Raw genomic sequence first — 21,319 nt, forward strand, 5'->3', positions numbered from 1 at the left:
TGCTTTATAAAACTTAGCACACTTTATGTTCCAGGTCTGTTAGCCAAATGGATCTCAGCCAGAGGGGCAAGAGGGAGTGAACCAAACTGAAAGCTGGGGTAAATGGACCCAACTTTCACACCGTTTTTGAACTTGACTAACACGTGCAGGGGCTAGAAGCAGCCACAATGTGCTGCTGATCTATAGAGCAACCTGGGCAGCTTCAGCCATGTTTCAGAACCTCATTTCCCCTATAAAACATAAAAACAAAACAGAAAACCGCAACTGAGACTAAATGCTGTACTCGGATCCAGACTGCAGGACACACAGATCTGATTTTATTGTTAATACTGTCCTCCCTTAGCTCCTGTCTCTCTGATACCATTCCCACACTCTGTTCTTCATGACTCTCTTCATGACTGTTGGCAGTTTATTTTTTCTATCATCTTCTTATTTGCCTGCAGAGACCTCAGCTATTTTACTTCTGCCCATGGGATCCCACCTCAGCTGCAGCTGTTTGAATTAACATGCCTCCTTGCTGCATCTTCTGGCTGAGGAAACTGCAAGGAGAAGTGCTGTCATGGCCAGCAGAACAAACAGATGATCCACTTGGTAACTCATTGCCATGGCGTTTTTTGTAAACCCACATGGTTAATAGCAGGTTTCTCTTTTTTTTTTTGGATCAGCAAATATATACTACAGGAATGGGGGGTATTTGGAAGAAAAAATGGGACACACCTTTTAATTCTCGTGAAAGCATTATCATGGAAAGCCTTCTTACAACAACAGAGTGAGAACAAGTTAAATATTTTGTTTCAAAGGGATTATCCCTACCCAGCAGGGAACAGCTGGCATAAAGCGTTGATCCACCTCCCGTTGCAAACATGAGCCAAACTCCCGTTGATTTCATTGGTACAGAATCAAGCCCTTATTAAGTCCATGACCAGCTTTGCACAACTTCTGTCCCTGTCTGCTTCCCTTACACTTAGGCCTGACCCTCTCCAACCCTGGAGAACCCAAGCTGAGGGGGACTGTAGCAAAACTGAAAGCATTTTAAGAGGTAAATGAGTAAATAGTATAATGGCTTTTTCCAAATATGTTCAGTTGTGGAGTACATCTCAAACAGCCCCTCTAACTTCAGTCTAGTCCTTCTGTCTGGATAGCCAAATGACAAGCAGCAAGATGTATCCAGGATCTCAACTCAATAAAATGAGCCAGTTCCTTCTTTCTTCTGGATTAGCATGGTTCCTCTCTAGGTTGTGTTTCATTCCTGTGTTGAGCCACTTGATAAGGTTTGTTTTCTCATGGTATTTTCCAGTTTTGTGTGCAGTTACATTGCAGTATATTTAGTAAAAGAACACCAGTTACTGAGATGTGTTGAAAAACGTCACTCCCAGATCTAAGAGCAGCCATGGACTTCTTATTCTCTTTCCAGAACATTCACATCAAGACATATATGTATGTAGAACTGTTTAGAGAACATACATTAGTTAGAAAAAACCATAGACATTAGTTAGGATCCTAGTCTCTGCCATCGACAGGCTTCCTGTCACCAACGTCCAGTCCTTTCATGGTTATATTGTTTGAATGCGTTTCTGCTAAATGGCAGACCAGGCTGAAACTATTAGTGCCTAGGAATGGGAAAAAATGTAATAAGTGATTGGGTTATTAAGAGCCTTATTGTATGTGACAGTGAAAAAACTGGGGTTGTACATTCATATGTCATCTAAAAGTTAGTAGTATGAACAAGATGTTTTCATATCCTTTCTAATACTTTGAGATAGATCAAAATTTATCATAGCTATCTTCATTTTACTCAGTTAATAATGAATGATCAGTGAAACATTTTGGAATAGGAAAAGCTAGATGATTCATATAACCTCTGCTGTGAAAGGTTTTCAAAGTTTAAAACGTACAAAGAGAAGTAAAAGTAGCTATATCTTTTGCACAATATATAAAAGCCAAGGAATTATGTAGAGAGACGAGAAGTTTTAATTTAGTAACACAGTTTGTGAGATGGTCATACAGGTTTGATTTTTTGATAATCAGATTGAGTTTCATTGTTCAGCATTTGCATGAGTTCTCAAACAATGAAACTGTCTTCGTGGACATTTCTTTTCACTGAAAGTCATCCTTTGATATTAGTAGTGTGACTGTGTGAGTGTTGTATAACTGCAATTTTTAACTCCTGGGGAAGGTGCTGTGTAAAAAGCTACATTTCTTCTTCTTTATTAGAACTGATAGAAGGTCCAAGATGTGAAAAAGAGTCCAAAGTCTTGCTCAACTGTTTATGGCTAACAAGGAGTCCAGAAACTTTGCCATAGTATTCCTGTTATGCACACACCTCTGATAAGTCTGTGCTAAGAGTAAAGGGCTACATTCTCTGCTAGAATAAAAACCACAATTTCTTCGGTGTCTGTTGATCTTCCACTACCTGTTTGCACAGAGACCTTGGTTACTAAAAGCTGAAGTACAGAGACACGTCTTTACCCCTCCAAATTGCATAGTCAGTGTTTAGAGACTTTTTTTATCTCTGTGCCAGTGCACAGAAAGAAGTACAATATGATGCATGCATGACTTCCTCATAAAGCTTAAACTTTCAGAGCCTGTGAGTGGGGAATTAAGTGTCCCATTCAGGTAGATTATTCTATAATAATAATTGTCATTCCTATTGCATCATTTTCACAAGTGTGTGAGGCTCCTGACTGTGAAAGACTGGACATGCTGGACTACTGTTCTGGACCAGTATTGCAGTCCCTGTGCTTTTGTATTGTTAGAGCTACTTCTTTTGAAGTTTGTGGCTAGCTAAAAATTTGAGATACTCTAGGTTATTCTAATTATGAGGAGAAATTGTTGGTGAGAGTCACATACTACTTTTATGTAACTCTATGTATTTACAAAAAAAGGACAAAGATCTGTTTTTCTGACCACAAGACAAGTCAAACAACTAGAAGAACAGCAGAATTTTACCCCATTGCCTGTGAGACCTCTTTCAGCCAGAGCCCATTCCTTATGCTCACACTTGGCCTTTCGTAGGGATGCACTGTCTGCATGTCCTGCCACCTTTCTTCATTTCTGCAGTGCTTCTGTGGCATTTCTTCCCACCCAGCTCTGGTGGTCTCTCAGTGCAATACTCAGAAGATACGCTTCTCTCATAGTTCAAGTCTCTGATCAGACTGGCCTTGCCTTTGCTGTATGCAATGACACGTGCCTGCACTTTGCTTTGAAGGCCGAGTATCTTCACAGAAGAGTTGAGTTGCTCCTTCCCAGCTAGCCCAACTGAAGGGCAGTGACTACAACACCAGCTCAGACAACATTTCATCCATCCAGTCCTAACTCTGTTTCCTATCAAAATTATTCCAGTAACTCCCTGCCATCATAAAAAAGCAAGCCTGAAAAGAAGAGGAATAAACATAGAGTGGTTTAGAATTGTATACTAGGAATAATTAAACTTTTAGTAAGAAGCTTCTGTCATGTCTTTATTTTTACTCACCTTGAGGAGGACATGTTCTCATCTCTGTGGAGTCACATAAATGATTTGATTAAAGCACATGTTGCAGAGCTGAATCTGGGCAATGGAACTTCCTTGCTGTTTTCTTAAGGTATTTGTAAGGTATTTGTAAGGTAGATGGGGAAAAAAAAAGTCCTGTGCTTAGTTCATCTTGTTGTGATGTAGATACATTTTCCACACATTTTCAAATAGAGTAAAGAACAAGAGTTCTTCAGCTATTTAAAGTCTTTGAAAGAAGAAAGGCAGTTTAGATTACCAGCAGCCTACAATGTGCGTGGCACAAAAATGTCAGTTTTAATGGCAAAGTTCAGGACAAAACTGTGTCAGCTAATTTAATCATTTACCATGAAATACCAGTTATCTTAATCTTACATGCAGTCCTTAAGACTGCTGCATATTTTTGTGTAATTGAATCCTGACCCTAAAAGGGAGGAAGCAAGGAATTTGCTTTTTAGTGAATAGTTAGGCTCTAAATGTTCCTGTTTATAAATTGTATTTGTGGCATTGTCAGATATTTTAATACTGAGCAGCTAATATTTTTGATGAGTCTATTTTTTCTCTGTTTCATATTTGTTTTCCATGCTGCAGAAATCATATTAGTATTCAGTTTCTATGGAACTTAACCGAGTTCTCTGGAAAAAGTGCAAATATTGTTCCCAGAACTTAAGGCAAATAAATTAGTATCTAACCCAGATGACACATTTATTCGTGTGATTTGCTTTCCATCTAGATACCTGATGTATTACTTCAGCAGCAAATTCAACAAGGCCAAGACGTCTTCATTTTCCTTCAGAGCAAGAGCAGTAAGAGCAGTGTGATGGAAGTATTGGTCTTCTGTGGCCAGCCAGCGAGAACCCATCAACAGCTGTGATGAGCAGAGCAGACATGGGGAGACAGGAGGCAGCTGAAGCCAAAGAGGACCCACGCCTGGAGCTGTGTGTGTGTGATTGGAGCAGAGAGAGGCCAGGACCCAAGGAAATCCCAGCAGCAAGGGAAAAAAACAGATTGACTCTCAGTGACTCATTTAGCTCCTGGATTGGACAGATCTCTCCCCTGCTGGCAATTTGGCTGAGCATCAATGGACAGATACCAGGATGAATAGCTTAAAATAATTAGGGGTTGGGAATCTGCAAAACTGCTAGCCATCCAATTCTTCACTGTGCAATGCGAGGCACAAAAAAGAAATTACATTTAGGTTATTAAATATTAAGTCAGTGGATTTACCTCCATTTGGTCCAGAACAGGAAACTGGCTAAAATTCAACATTTATATCATTGTGTTGATGGCCTGTTTATCACTGAACAAGTGAGTGCCTTTTGGCAGGTCAAGCTCTTTGACACATGGGGCGAATGTGTGATTAATTTCTCCCAAACAGAAGAATTAATATAATAATAATTAACACAGATGAGAACAGAATTAAAATTGAGTACAGTCAAGAGTTCAGTTTAATGCCAGACATCTCAAATTCTAGATGTTCTAGGGCCAGATTTTTTCTTGTTGAATGTAGTGAGGATTTTGCCATTGGTGCTGATGGGAGCCAGAGTGGGCCTTAAATGCAGAGAGACAGGATTCCTGTACTTTCTATTTAATGCTCAAAACCAGAAGCAACAGGCTCATTTAGTATCAGTAAAGGTCAGTTAAAATTATAGAGACATCCTTTGGAGCAAATCCTCTGCCTTGTATTTGCATATTTATGAACTAGAGATTACGACAGGCTATTCCATTTATTAGAGCAGCATCGCTATAGTTAATAGTCTGTCAGTATTTCCATTATAAACCCCGTTTTTCAGTGTTTTAATATCTCAGCCATTTAAAATCACATCAGGAAGCAAGTTGGTCTTGTGTTGTCGGCCAGGTGCAATTTTTTGTTTTGGATTATTTTCAATAATGAAATACTGTTCATCATATATGCAAATGAGCTACAGCATTTCTGTTGGGGGGGAAATAGCAAAGTGCGTAAGTTCATTGCGGCTTTGTTTTCCTTTAGGAAAGAAGGGATTTGACCAGTCATGTCAACTGGGGCTTCATGTTTGAAGAACAGTTTCTCAGGCAACTGCTCTCAGAAGAAACACTGGCTCTCAATGTGAAATCAGGTTGCTGCGTGCTTGCCAGTGGTGACCAAGGTATACAGGTGAGGATGGTTGCCCTGTCCCTCAGAAATTTCTTGTCTGCCAGAGTCATGGGTGAAGCACACCAGGTAAGAAAGCAGTGAACATAAAAGAAGAGCCTTTGGAAGTAACAGAAGCCCCAGTTACAAATTCAGAAAAGCTGGCCTCTTTTTAAGTGTCTTCCAGATCCAGAGGAGTGCACTACTGTACTGACTTTATTGCTGATATTTGGGGTAGAGAAAAGGGGTTGCTGAGGCTTTGGGGAGGGGGCAGTTGTGAAACTACCGTGCATGTGTCCCTGAACTCAGCAGTATTGTTTACTTCAGCAGTCTCACATCGTGCTCCTTCCAAACAGCCTCAGTTTGCTTTCATAGAGGTGTTGGTTCACCAAAAAATAACTGCCTGGCAGGGGCAAATGTTTAGACTGAAATGCCAATAGTTAACTTACTAGGGCAGCAAAAAGTTGCTCTTCAGTAAAGAAGCTGGTCTTGCACTATAACCTCTTGCCCCACGAAAAGAGAAGCAGTCCAATAAGAAACTCCTGGGCAGTGATTTGTTCTCAAGGCCTTGAAAATCGCTTGCCACCACAGTAACTGAAAAGTTAAAAATCAAATTCATTAAGAGAAAAAAAATGAAGTTAACGTGCAAAATGTTTGTTGCTCTTTACTGTTGCCCAACAAACACATAGTTGGACGTGGGAACACAGTCCATATTTTCCATCTTTTCCATCATAAAGGTCTATGTGCACAACTGGGGACTCCAGGGAAACTAACAATGGCAGGCCAGAAACACCATTGAAACCTCATATACAATCCACTTGGTGTGTAGCAGCTAATAAAACTATGCCCTGGGCAAGACCCAGGGCTCAGCCTCTGTGCCTTCTTCTGTGAATTTTGACTGAATTAAGATTAACAACAAGTTTAGAAGTTATGTTACATAAACAATTTTTTAAGTACATGTAAGACATGGTTGCAACAAAAAGTCTGTGATCTTAAAGCCCCCAAATCCAAATGGTGAGCCAGACTTTGCATTGGGCCTCCCATCTCCGTCATGAGTACCAAGAGCCCAGATGAAGACACTCTACTCAAGCTTGTGGAAAATCTGTTCCAAATCCAAGCGACTCAGGCTCATCAGTAGCGCTTTCTTAAAACAACAGTATTTGGGATATTTTTGTAGGTAATTGCTAACTTAAAGTGCATTTTCCAGATTCCTTCCAGAATTGCCATTGTAAAGAACAATCTTCCTTTCCCAGGCATGTCACAGTGCTTTTTCAGCCAAAAATTATCTCTGGTCATGATAAGTGATCATAACTCAGAAGTAGGCAGACTACAGAAATTCTAACTGTGTTGAATACAAAATTACTTTAACAGTTTTATAAAGCAGGTGTAACCCAGAGTAACAGTGGGGAAGGGAGGGTCTGCCAAGCGTGTTTAAAATGTATGAAGTATGAAGTATTATGTGCTGTCTGCTGGGAGATAAGTCTATGCTCAGTAAGCTATCTGAACAGCATTGTTCACTACATATATTTGTTATGTTTTCTTTTTAATTTGCAGTGACATAAAATCTTGCATAACCAATTTGAGTGCATCTTTGAATATTAAAAATACTAATTATTATGTAATTAGTCAACAGGATGTGTGTAATTGTGTAATACCAGCATTCCAGGGTGTGGTTAAATATGTAGGTAGAATGCCAACACTCATCTAGATGTAGTATTATAAAATACACAACAACATACAGCCCTGGGTGGGTGCTCATAATTATATCTTGCATTTAAACAATGGCTACATTAGCAAAATATAACTTATGCTTTTTAAAAATATCTTCCTGCAGGCATGGATCATAGTAGATGATGGTGATAGTATTGTCCAAATAGAGTATATTCCATCTCCCAAGCGACCCAGGCTTCTTCATAAACATACAAATAGGAGACAAAAACCAGGCATAAAGAGCCCTTCATCCACTCATGGCATGAAGCCACCCCAAAACGGACATGTGACAATTGCTGAATCATGCACCAGAATAACTGAATGCAGAAAATGAACAGGAAGAACTTTTATCTCATGAAGAATCACATGAGATTAACCAGAAATCTGACTAGAACTGTTATATTTTTATGACTTAACAGACATCAGGACCATCCTTAGACCATGGTGGAAACAGAACCACACAGTGAATCAGATTCTTCTTTGAACCTACCCAGGAAGATCTAGGTTACAGCCATCAAATGTCTTGAGCATTTTAGTTAACTCTGATCTCTGCTAAGACTTACTGCCAATATGGTACAAAAGTCTCCTGCACTCCCGGCCAAAACCTCCCTGCCTAGTCATCACTCATTCTTCCTATGGTACATCTGCAGTGACTGACAAGCATACACTTCACTGGGGCCAGCACTACAGAGGTGGTAAGATCTGCAGTAGAGACAGAAAAGGTGGATGGTTCTTTTACATGGCTCACCAGTATTTTCTCTCTTTTGATATGGATCGACAGTGAAAAATCCAGGAGAAGAATGGAAAGATGAAAATTCCAACACCAAAAAACCAAAACCCCTAAGCTGTGACTCATTATAAATGTTGAAGCCTAAAGCTGGGTTTTTTTCATGTGCCTGGGTGGAGAAGGGTGAGGTGCCCTCTAAGAATGATTTTATCTTTTACTTTTGAGTCTGAAGATCTTGGATGTGGTTTGGCAAGTTCATAAAAATATTTGTGATAAAGTTGAACTGCCGGCTGGAAATGTTACATGCAGAGATGTAAGAAAGCTTAAGGAGAAAACTGCAGATGCTGGAAGAAGAATCAGCAGTGCACATGAACGAGGTTAAAAATTGCAGACAATTAGCTACTAGATGACTCCTACTAAATAAATCATCAAAGACTTGACTACTGCTTCCAGTAGTATTGGCTCAATATTGGCTCATTGCAGCAGCCAAAAAGATGTTAATTTGGCCAAAGTTTTAGGAATTTGCTATTCTTGTTTGAATTAACTAATCAACCCACAAGGCCAAGGCTATAAAGCAGGGCCGTCATGCTTCTGGGGAAGATACTATATTTATTGCTCAGGATCAAGGGCCCCATGATATGGAAAATAAGCTTCTTTGTGTTAAATGAGAGCTACATGGGAAAGAAAAACAACCTGAGCTTGTCATGGAATCCTACGTCTTCTTTCAGTGCTCAGTAAAGCACTTTGCTTGTCCAATTTAATAGAGAAGCACAATTTCTTTTCCTGTGTGCCTCCACAGATCAGGTCTAGCTCTGATCTCATTTAATGCTTAATCCAAGATCCAAAGTAAAGGGAAAATATTCCCATTGCTTCCAACAGGCATCTGGTCAGTCTTGTACCATGGTTTTACTTAAACATAAATTCAGTGCTGAGTTTCTCCCAAGAAAAAGAAGGGTAAGTGGTAAGAGACGGGAGTCTGTACGCTCAGCTTTCCACCCTCCTGTTATTTGCTGCTGATAGGACCAATCCTTTGACTCGGCAAAAACTTCTTAATTTGTCTGGCCTTTCTGCAGGCTTGACTGGTACAAAAAAGTTCTCACCTTGACCTTCTGTATTGCTACATCTGGGCAGCTCACCAGCGTTGTACTCTCTTTTACTGCTTGAGATTTACTTGTGTCTCTGGCATGTTGTGATAAGCCTCTGAATGTCACTGCTGTGAAGGTTTTGTTCTTCCCAGACTCTCCAGAGGTTCAGCGAAGGCAAGTAGGGTTTGCTTTGGTTGAAAAGTAGACTGTATGTGTCACTATAATAAATGGAAATATGCAAAGTGTTGGTTGAATTTAACGGAAAATTGGAATGTTTGACTTGTCACAAGGCTAGTTTATACTTCGTGGACTTCTGACATTGCTCGTAGTAGGTGAACCTCACCCCATGTTGAGGGCCAGCTCAAGGCCTAGTTATCACATACATGCAATTTAAACTATCTTCAGAATAAGACTTACATGGTGCATAAGCCTCACACTCTCTCTCTGTGTGGGAGTGTAAAAAAAGGAACCTGCTTTGGAAAACACTAGGGAGAAATACTGAAGTTTTACACATCAAAAGGCTAATTAGAAATGCTTTTCTTTTATAACAAATAAGCCAAGCATATTGACATTAATTATATGAAATACTCAAGGTTTGGAATAATCTATTGAAGAGCACAGATGTATACCAAATCCTATGCAAATGAGTGTGTGCAACTATTCTTCAGGTAACACATTTATTTATAAAAATAAGCTGTGTGTTTGGGTTTCTTTTTAATGGGTAGAACATCATAAAAAGTCTCTCTCTCTCTTGCTTTTACTCAATGTAGTGAGATAGTTATATCTGTTCAGCACAGCCTAACATGCATTCCAGGAGCTCGGAGCAGATTCTTCCTGTACCGGAGTTAGTAGTACTCTGTCAGCTTTCCTGGAATTACATCACTGTAACTAGGAGCAGAATTTGTTCTCCTCTGGTGGTAAATTTCCTTTGGTTTCAGAAAAGCTAATGGAATTCATAACTGCATTTGTATTTTTCAGTCTGTGTCCCCGAGCTTACTAGTGACAGAGGTGTTTAAAGAAAATGCTGTGACTGTGATTTGCTATGTTGCCCATTAGTGTTGTCAGTAGAGACTCTTAATGACATAGAGAAGAAAACTTCATCTATCCCCTCTTTTACCCTGGCTGGCTGTGAAGAAATCCTGTTACTTTTGATAGCTTTACTTCATGGTGGAAGAGTTCTTCTATGTCAGGGCCATGACAGGCAGGGTCAGCAGGCTGAATCACTCCACCCCAAGTGCTCCTATACCCCTGCCCCATTCCCTGCTCCTTCCATCTTAGGCACTGTCTCTATACAGGTGAAAGGCACTTCACCTTCCAGGTCAAATTTCCCTACTGAATCTGCCAAATATTTGTCTAAGGATACCCCTTAAATTACATGAGACGTCTAGCTTACGTAGGAGCTGCTCTGTGGTCATTGTAGATTGTCACCTGGCTGGGCTGTTTTGGGACAGGCAAGCTTCCTGGAGCCTGCCCCACAATCTCCAAACCATCCAACAAATGCCAAGGCTTAGCACTCTTGCTTAGAAACACCCATCTGCAAGCGCAAATGTTGGTAGTGAATAGTTATTCTCTCTCGTCACCAGTAGAGAATGTTGATGTTACCAGTGCTAGTTCAGGTTCCTTGAATTCTCCCAATTTACCTAACAATCCTCTTAACATTTCACAGGTGTTTCCAGAGCTACTGTGTCTGCACAAGTTCCAGAAAGCTCATGGTAAATTGTCTGCTTTCACCACTCAGCCCATTAAAGGATTTGAGGAAAACTATTCAGTGCTGTGGGCAATGAAGAACAAATGTGATCCATTTAGATGAGTTGCAGGTATCATTTCAGACCTCTACAAAGTAGGAAAACAATTATTTGTACTCTAAAATGATAACACCAATCTCTAGATATTCTCAAGAATTGTCAACAACTGGCCTCCAGTCTAGCTTGAAGATTTTGGTAACCCCACCAGCTACCAGCAGGTCTGGACAAGATTGCCTAAACCACAGATTGCTGGGAGGGTACATAACACTGGCAAAACTGCAGCCTTTGACCTGTTCTTACACTTCCACTTCTGAACATCCACTACTGGTAATTAACAGACATAAAATATTGGAATAGTTGGATTTTTGTTCAAGCTAGTGTGCTTAGTCTTAGGTTTTTATGTTTACATCATTTTTAGTAAGGGTAGAAAGGAGACAACTTCTATACTAATTGTACTGTCACAGAAAAGCAGCAATTTATATTGACCCTGGTCACCCAAGGGCACCCTTTTACAAAGAGGCACCTCGGAGACATGGATCCATTGAGCTGGCTGACATGGTAGAAGCAGCACTTGTAGCAGAAGCCAGCTCAGAGTTGCATAGGTTTTAGTGGCAACTAAATGCAGAAAAGAGTTGCAGGGGTGGGAGCAACAGGAGACTTATCAGTTGGTTGTGAAGTTGGAGTGAAAGCTTTTATATATAATTTCAGCTGTTGGAGAGGCAGATGGTTCTGTTAGTAACTTTTCCTTACATATAGATCAGCCTTCTAAACACCTTTTTGCATCTGCTTTGGATAAAAATATATAAAAAACCCCAAACCCCTGAGCTTTTGCCTTCAGTGTACAGTCAGTAGATTAGAAGGAAAAGGAGCTGTTACACCTGTGAAATTAAATTTGACTCAAAGATAATTTAGGGTGATAACAAAGGTGAAAGTTCAGAATCTTTCTGACCTAGTGCGATACCCGTACAAAGCATATTGACCTGTTCTCTAACTTTTTTGTTCTTGCTTGAAACCTAAAATTTGGTTTCAAATAAAAATCGATTCCTACCAGGTTCATATAATACAAGTACTTTATTGAATTCTGACTGAAACAGTGTTGCTCAGAGACTGGGGGCCAAGTCCTGGCCTTGTGGCATGGGGCCAGGAGCATTTTGCAGGATGTGACAGTTTCCAGACCACAGGCAACTCTGACTTCAGGGGAAGGTGAAGGAGGTGGGCACTTACCCTAGAGAGATGTTACAGGCAGCAAAAAAGCAAAGTCGCACGTGGAAACTATGTATTCCTTTCTAGCACTAACAGTTTTCTGCTGAAATTTTCAAAATCTGTTGCTGGGATGAGTGGCAAATTTTTCAGCCACTCCAAGGCAACCTGAATAGGGGTGGTCAGCTTTGCAAGGAGAAACCAAGGCACCAGGGAAGATGACAGCCAGGTGGGAGAAGAAGAGCTGCAGGGGCAAGGGGCGGGAGGAAGGCAGGCTGGCTCATGGACGTGGCCTGACTGGCAGCAGGGCATGCAGGGAAGGGGGGGACTGCTAGTGGGAAGAGACTGGTTAGGATATATCTGGAGGCCATAAAATTGGTGCTGAGGGGTGAGGTGCTGGAGTCTCCTGTCTGGCAAGAATATGGCAGAGGAGGAGAGCAGTAAAGCTCCTGGGGTGGCATTGGCGGGGGGGGGACAGGGAGGAGCAGGGCCCCTTCTGCACTCACCCCACCCCGGGGTGAGGTGACCTGGCCACAGCTCCAGGACTGAGGGGGGACATTGCCTCTGGGTTCATGGCATTATTTCAAAAAAATGAGAGAGAAGCCTAAATCTCGTACTGTTTAACTGGGGAAACAGGAGCTTAACAGTGAAAAAAAGTCCTTCTACCTCCCCCCCAAAAAATTGGCTAAGCTCCAGTCAAAGGTTTTACCCGGGGCTTTTGTGGAGGCCACCTGTGCCCCATGGATGACATCCCTGTCTCTGCTCGAGCCTGGCAGGGCAGTGAGAGTGCCAAGCACCTCTGAGCGATGGGGGGGATATCAGGGAGGGAGGTTTGTGGCAGTTAATTAGCAGAACTTTGGTGGTTTCTGCAGCCCACAGTAACCTCCACAAGACCTGCAGTGAAGGAGAGGTATTTGGGGATCTGTGGTGGAGGCTGGAAGCTGATTTATTTGAGCTCCTCTTTCTCTGAGCATCGAGTGCATTGCTTGTGTAGCTCCCTTTAGAGACTGTGCCATCCACCGTCCAGGCTGGGCAGCCCAGTGTCAAACAGAAAGGAGCCTTTTGCCCATCACTGTCGTTAAATCAGGCCCCAAATCTGAGCCCTGTAAAATGTGAGAAAATGAGAGATTCGATTATCCATATGGATCACTCTGGATTTATTCCAGATTGCTTCATTAATAGCAATCAAAGACATCACTTTAATGGATTTTTTATCCTCAAAATTATGATCATGAGGAATTTGTTCTGGCTATTGATTTTGAAAAGGCTTTTGATTCTCTTCAATAGCCTTAACTTATTTCAGATTTAGGTAGCAGTAGGATTTGGTCTTAAATATGTTAGATAGGTCAATCTCCTTTATTCAAATCCACAGTTATGTTAAAACTAATGACCATAGTTTGAAGATGATTTATATACTGGAGCTTAGGCAGGAGAGTCCTTTTTCTCTGATACTTTTGCTGTTACAGAGGAGCCTTTGTTTTGGGAGAAATCAGTGTTTTTAAGGTAAAAGTCAGTGATGTTTTCCATTCTGCCCTTAGCTGGAGAATGTTATTTTTTTAATGAAGATTTTTAGATATTATGCTGGAAGTCACTGAATGTTCATGTTTCTTCTTTGTTAATTGGGGTAAAACTCTTAAAGCCATTAGGCGATTTAAATGTAGCTCTATTTGAGCAATATCCTTTATTGGATCCCCCATTATCCTTTAAACATCTTGGTGTGCAAGGGGATAAAATTAGAAAGAATTTGTTTGCTTTAAATTGCCAGCCTCTGCTTGATAAAACTATTAGCTATTTAGCTAATTGGACTGCTCTTCCATTATCATTAATTGGCAGAATTGATACAATTAAAATGGGGGCTTTATCTAAAGTGTTTGTGTTTTTTCTGAGGTATTCCCACCAAGTTCCCTAACATGTTCAGGGAGCCTTACATTCTGCAATTAGTTTTGTTTTCAGGGTTAGAGGTAAATTTAAGATTAATTTTGAAACTCTGCAGCTTCTCATAGTCAGCTGGACTGGCTCCTGCTAATTTTATTGTTGTTTTTGGCCGCCCTGGTACAACATGTTGTTTCATGATTTAGACAATCCCCAGCATTATGCAGCTGTGGAGCGCGTGGGGCAGTGCAACCACAGGCTGAGCAAAATCAGGCCCTCAGAGCACACCCCCCTACTTTGCAGAAGGTCACGGCAAGGCTTGCTCCCAGGGCTGTGTCCTGCAAGGTGCTAAACACCCATTATTCCCTGACCCACCAAAGCATTTTAACGCAGCCATAACTTTTAAGCACACATACAGGCCCAGTGACGCCAATTAGCTTACTCATACTAGTAAAGTTAAACAAAGGCTGTGCTTGGTTGGGGCCACAGTAATCATCACCTTGTCGGTTTGAGACTCCCACATGAATCCATTGCAAAATAGCACATGTTCTTCCGCTTACACCTTGGCTGTGCTCTCAGCTGATGCTGCCCTCCAAAGGAGCAGGGGGAAGGCACTGGGTTTTGAGGGAGAGGCTCTGTCAATCCTTCTCTTCCCCTGTGGTCAAAGCATCAAGAAACTGCACCCTCTGTTCCTGCCATCCCTGGTGGACATGCCATCTTTTTTAGGCTGCTAGTACAAATCATGCTTCTCCCTCCTAACACAATGATTCATGTCAGCCATTAGCCTCAAAAAAATGAATGGGCAGCAAGAAAATGAAAACCAAATCACGCCTCTATCAAGGGGAGGTTTCGTTGACAAGTAGGGCCTCTATTGCCAGAATTAGTCATCTGGGTCTGCCTTTTGCACCAGAGGCTAAGAAAACCGGAGGATGATTGATTAATTGCGCAGGACGAAGAGGATGTCACCCCTCCCATACAGCTGGCCAGTGTGGGCAGTTCCTGATCACACCATGATGGCAGTGGCTATGTCACTGAATACCACCACTACCTCTGCTTCATCTCCATCACAATTTTATATAGTGCTGGGGTAGCCTCATTTGTTCTTCACCACCCAAACGTGCTCTTATACTGGGACTTCCTTGTCTTGCAAGCCATGTAGAGCTGGGTCTATTGCCATGTAAAGCTGCTTAAAATAACTTGTATCTGAAATATAAAATTTTTTTATGCAAAACAAATTTTTAAAATGTTTTATCTTTAAAATATATGCAAATATAATATATATGTAATTTTAACTAAAAAAAAAAAATCAGGTCAATTCTCATAGGCATGACCCAATATGTGTGTAACAGGTATGAACACTGGAGCAACCTTGATGTGATACTGTCCCGCTTAATTCATTTAAGTCATTGTAGTTTTTAGGCTATACCAAAGTCATTTCATGAAACACATCACGCTTCATGGGTTAATCCTGATTTATCTGTGATGCTTTGCTTTCGGGTATTATCTAAATTGTTTTGCCCATCTCTTCATTCATTTTGTCTATCACGAATATCATTCTACATGGGTTTCACTCATACATTTATTTGTATTTAAATTATACATCTCTTTAAGGAGATAGACCCATCAAGTGATACAATACCCCACGGCACAAAGAATGAGGCATTGTTTACTTTTGCATAAAAAGCCATGAAGATGGAGCACACAGTTTATGGGATACTAATGAATTATTTGGATGTTTGACCTTAAATCAGACTCAATCCAGCTAAGCTTGGTAGCCAATGGAATTGAAATGTAACGGGTAATAGCCCAAGAGCCAACCACATTGTAGGTCTAGCTTGCACAGCTTGTCCCTTGTTGACAACCTCAGCCGAGCACCTTTGCACTGAGTGGCTGATGAAGTACCTCATCGCAGAGTCATGGGGCTGCCTTCCCACCACCTCAGGGACAGAGCATAGCATGGACTAAGGTTGAGCTGCTGCTCCAGGTCTTGGGACACTCCTTCTAGGGAGAAAGAGAGCACCTGAGCCTCTGGGGCTAACAACCTGGCATGTCTCATGAGCACTAAATGCACTGTAACGAAAGTCACCTTGGGCTGAGGGGCTTGTTGCAGCTCCCTCAGGACAAATGTGCACTCCCACCAGTGCCGTTAGAAACCCCATACTCCCACTGACTTCCCCGTGGCTCAGGGAAAGAGGAGGGAGGGAGCAGAAACAAAACCCCTTAGAATAAGAGGCTAAAAGACAACTACCTCACAGTACTAAATGCACTGATCCTGTGCTGATTTATATTTCTGGATTAATTGCAGTAAATAAGGAGCATCACACTGGTGTAAAACTCACGTGAAGGAGATGAGAATCAAGCCCAGTGGGAACAGAGGAGCTGCAATGCAAGAGCCAGTCCTCCCTGTGCAACATTTAAGGTATATTAGGGTCAAAACCTCCTTAATGCAAGCAGTGCTGTTTATTTGCTTCCATCAGGTGTGAATTTGGCTTATTGTCACCAGTACAAGAAGAGTCCAGAATAAGGGACATACCTGGGCTGAAACATTATTGTGGTATAGCAATGCCTTTTCCTCGTTTGAAAGTCGAGATATAACTCTGTATATCATTAACTAAGACAATAATAAATTAATACAATAGCCAAGTAATAGTGCTGTAATGCTTTCATGTATGAATCGGAATGTGAATACTGAGCTTTTCATTTCATGGTTGAAAAATACATGAGTTGACCCAAATATTAATTTCTGCATTTCAATCATTTACATATCATGGGTCAATAATCATTTCTTGCACAAATGACTTTTCAAATGAGAAGCAGTATATTGTAATGGTCTATCATATTTACAAACATCTCATTGTTTTCCCAACTTAGCACTTAGTATTTAAAATATACTGGACCAGATATTGTTTGCCAAATACAATACAAAAATGGCTCGTGTAAAATGCAGAGACTGTTTTCTTTTACTATTATCCATAATTTATAATGTTCATAAACCATGGAGCGGCATGCCCCTGCCCCTGGCACGCCCAGGCCCCCACTTTAGAATGGGCATGGTTTTCCAGCAATGGTTCAGGAGACCTGACACCTCTCTCTGCTCTTTCCTGACCTTAAAAATCTCACCCCTTTGAGGAGCAATCCCTCTGAAGATCCAGCACTGTCAGAAGGGCTAATGGTGGTTTTTTTGAGAAGTTTAATACATCCCAAGATTTCTTTACAGCATGCAATGACATCCAACAAAATGCCTAGGGTGTCTTTTTTCAATTACTTTACAAAGCTAAAATAATATAAATAACCTTGCTTTTTACTTACTGGTATTGAACTTAGTCCATCATTTCAGGCTGTTCATTGTTTCCTCATATTCCACCCCTTTATTAGCCAACATATCCCAACAGAAACCTTGTGTTTTGGAGTAAATAGTGTTCAAGTCCTGAATTAATCAGGGACTAGTGCAACAGATATACGCTGCCCAGCAAGATGAATTTACACATCTGCCTTTTCCCCTAATTATAATTCCAGAGGTTGAATGTCAACAGCATATGGGTATATCCTCATAGAGGCATGCAAACACACACATACAGGCGCACACACTGTACATTAATCTCTCTTGGCTTATCTGTTGCTGTCTTTAATTTGTATACTTCAAAATTGAGTGGTGAGGTCATTTATTAGACTGTTTCTGTGAGTTTTATGTAGTGATAAGAAAGCAGTAACATGCAATTTGTTTTTATAGAACTCACTTTTGTAAGTATGATCTAATATTTCCTTTCTTTAACTGAACAGTGAGGAAGAAGAGCTTTCAGAGCTAACTAAGAGTTAACTGGCTACATTTCAACTGTCACCATTGTCTTACATCTACATAGAGAGTGGGAGAAAGCCAGAGAGATGTAAGTACAGCAGGCCACTGGGAAAAAACATTTATAAGTAGAAATTTCTCCTCAGAAGCCTCAGAGCAAATCTTTCCAGTTTGTCTTGATTTTTTCTTTCCCTATTTTTTAAACACAACGTGTGGTGGAAACGATTGTTATTATCCAAAGGACCTTACTTGCTGGCTCGCTGCATCTCTGTTTATGAAATGCCATAACAAAAGTGAGCTCACGCTTGTGTGCTTCCAATGCGTGATGTTCCTGTGTGCCAGATGGGCACTTTCATGACTGTATGAGCGTGGATTATTTCATTTCCTACATCTGGGACTCCAAATGGCTGCACAGAATGCCACAGGAGAGAGGCACAGATCTTCAGCTGGGGAAACCTACCTTCACAGGGGAACTGGCTACATCAGAGGGGATGAGGCAGAGAAGCCCCGAGTGATATCTGAAAGTTCACATAAACCAGGGCCATAAGGGAAACCTTTAGAACCAGGAACAAGACAAAAATAAACAATAACTAATGCTGGATGTCAGCTGCGGAGAGGGGGGAGGGAGAATAAACCATAAGCACTTTCTTGTCTGGCCACAGAAGATGTGTTTGGAATGCTGTTTTGTATTTCAGCTCAGAAACTCTGCTGTGACCTTCAGATATCGCTGGGTATTACAAGTTCTACAGATAACCAGAGAGAAATATCCCAAGGAGAGCTGGCATATACCATGCCATCCTAGTTAACGTTGACTGCATATTGCTCACAGCCCATTCCAGAATTGTGACCAGGCAGCCTTGTAAAAACACTGCAGAATCCTACAGTAACAGTCAGGAATGCTGCAGTTTGTCATAAAGCTGTTGCAGGATTTGGGATAATTACTTGTTTGTTTGTAGGATAAAAGGGTGCTTTCCTTTTTTTTTAAGCCCAAAACAATGAGAGCAGATCCTCAGTATAGTGAGGGCCTGGCTCACTACGCTTTTGCAGTATATGTTGCCTTTCAGAGCCAGCAAACAGGAGGAGATGGTAAGAAGAAATGGAATAGCCTGTCCCATATGTTTGATTGAATTAGCTGTAGCAGAAAAAAATATAGTTAAGCCAGTGGCTTCCTTAAGAGAGCAAGCCCCCCAAAAGAGAACAAATGGAAAAAGTAACGAACAAAAGAAAGTAAGAGCTTGTGACACAAAGTAAGAAAAATAAACAGCAGTTGACTTAACTATTTTGCATAAGATATTTACAAACCACAGATATTACTGTTTGCTTTATGCATTTTCACATCCTGCTCAGTTTAAAGCAGTAATTTTCTGCAAGGACAACAGAGGGAAAAAAAATGCTTTACACTGCTTATATTAATTACATTTTTTCATTACCTGTCATGTTTTCTACAGGCTTGTGTATTATTACTGTAAAATGTAATGAAACAGAAAAAGAAAAAAAGAATGGACTTCTGGGAAATTTTCCAATTCTTGAAATGCAATGTTAATTGAGTGCTATTTTTAGGTCATCACAGATAGAGCTGAACCCATTGCCATCAGCACACAGAATGGGGACAGCCCAGGTGCAGCACAAACGGGTGATGGTATCAGTTTCTACTGATGGAGAAAAAGGGAGAGAAACTAACTCCCCAGAGGGGTGGTTCTTGTTGGGTTTGGGGTGGTTTCTATTTCTCTTTGTAAAGTTCTCAAAGCAGAAATGAAAGGGAAGGGTGCAGAGCTGGCATGGGTCCAGGACCCACCGTGACCACGGGCGCTCCTGAAGGAGACCCAGTGACTCCTATGACAGGAGGGCAGAGCAAATGAAAGTGAGAATCTCCCTCTGGTTTGGTGGCTGACTTCCAGCTCTGGGAGGGAGGGCACTCTGAAAGTCAACATAAAATAAAGTCCCCCAAAATGTATCAGAAACGTGATCCTTTTAATTTATAGATCTCCTAAAAGGCTGCCAAAAATCAATTATTTTAATTTGTATATAGTGCAGCCATGGACTGATTCAAGTTCTTTTGAAGTATTTTTAAACAGCTATTGCACAAAGCCATCCTCTTTCCCATATGCAAAAAATGAATTGAAAACCACAATTTCTCACGGTTGCTTTGATTGTGAGAAAAGACACACAGAACTCTGCAAGCAAATCTGAGGCCCCCCGCTAAGTCCTTTAACTGGGTACCTTTACTGTTAGTCCCAAGAATCAGTGTTGCTCTACCGCTCCCTGTATTATCTGCCTCTTCTCCCAAAGAGTGCAGGGAAGGTGTTTGAGCCCATAACAGTTTGTGAAGACCAGAGGAAATAGTTATTGGTACTCGTGAGTGCGTGGAGGTTCCCTTTGAAACAGGAGAAGTGGAAAATCTTTGGTGTGCGCTTACCAAGGCCAAAAAGAAAGGGGAGAGAGCATCCCACATGGGGGAAGCCAACGTTATCTCCACAAAGCTGTTCATTCTCTGTATTGCACAGCACTACTATAAAAGCAAGAGCCTAACACAAACATTTCAGCAGCCATTCTAAATCACCAGGTAGCATGTTTTGGAACAACTGAGATTAACCCAGTTTTCTGCCCACTTTGGCCCCATGTGTATAACAATCTCGAAAAGCATTCATGACCAGATGGTAGAATTACCAAGATGGTACATCCAGTTCTTCTGTTTGTTTTTGTGCTACTGGAGAGTTGGTAACCAACCTGTAGGTGTAAGAGACACCTCTCCACCAATATTGGCCCAGGTTATCCAATGCATTTCGGGCAGGATCCTAAACAAAGACACTTAAGCACCCAAATTCCTGAGAAGATCTGACCCCTTTTACTGTGGAACAAATAGCTTGCATTCTGGTCTTTTCTTTATTCACTACAAGTTTCTTTGCTTTTCTGTGGTTCTGTTAGTTGCTTGAGGGTCCAGGCTCATCCTTTTTCCAATCTCAGCTCAAGAATCCTGAATATGCCCAAGGGCCACGTGAAATAGCAGGCATCAGTGCTCCCCTGGGTGTGGCAGCATGGCTCTCCTTGACCTATGCAGTAGCATGGGCCTCAGCTATCCATCACGAACTTGTCATCACTTCTTGCCTATCTTCAAATCTCTGCCCTCCCCTTAAGTCACATAAGCTGTGACTTATCAAAAATACCACCTCAGTGCACTCCAGATGTGTCTTCCTACTTATTCCCCAGCAGATTTGACACTGGTATAGATGCATTACGAATTTGCCTGGCAAGGCTTAGATGGATGCAAAAACAAAGCAAAGCAAAACACAAACTGAAGAGTGAGTTTGCTCTCCAAACATCTCTAGTGCTAAGATAGAAGTGATAAATCATAAATATAAGCCAACATTATTTTCTTTTATCTGACACATGGAATTAAGACTGTTGCGCTCAAACACTTACAGCAAAATTGACAAACACTTCCTTTTAGGAATGCTGCATCAAAGCTATTAACTTTTATAGTCGGAGACCATTTAAAGCCAAGGCAAGGCATGTGCATTAGCACACACTGCCTCACACCCGCACACGGCACGTATGAACTGTGATACTCTATTTGCAAATCAAGAAAGAAA

The 21,319-nt window shown here is 41.2% G+C and overlaps 1 long non-coding RNA gene across 1 annotated transcript; it reads right to left on the reverse strand.

The window, feature by feature from the left end:
- Positions 1–1,804: 1,804 nt before the first annotated feature.
- Positions 1,805–4,314, reverse strand: LOC142412726 (uncharacterized). Its single transcript, XR_012776595.1, has 3 exons — positions 4,225–4,314; positions 3,473–3,575; positions 1,805–3,371 (listed from the first exon to the last, which is right to left on the reverse strand). It is a non-coding gene; the product is annotated as an uncharacterized LOC142412726 (long non-coding RNA).
- Positions 4,315–21,319: the final 17,005 nt, after the last annotated feature.

Source organism: Mycteria americana, chromosome 7 (genome assembly GCF_035582795.1).
Source record: "Mycteria americana isolate JAX WOST 10 ecotype Jacksonville Zoo and Gardens chromosome 7, USCA_MyAme_1.0, whole genome shotgun sequence".
NCBI lineage: Eukaryota > Metazoa > Chordata > Aves > Ciconiiformes > Ciconiidae > Mycteria > Mycteria americana.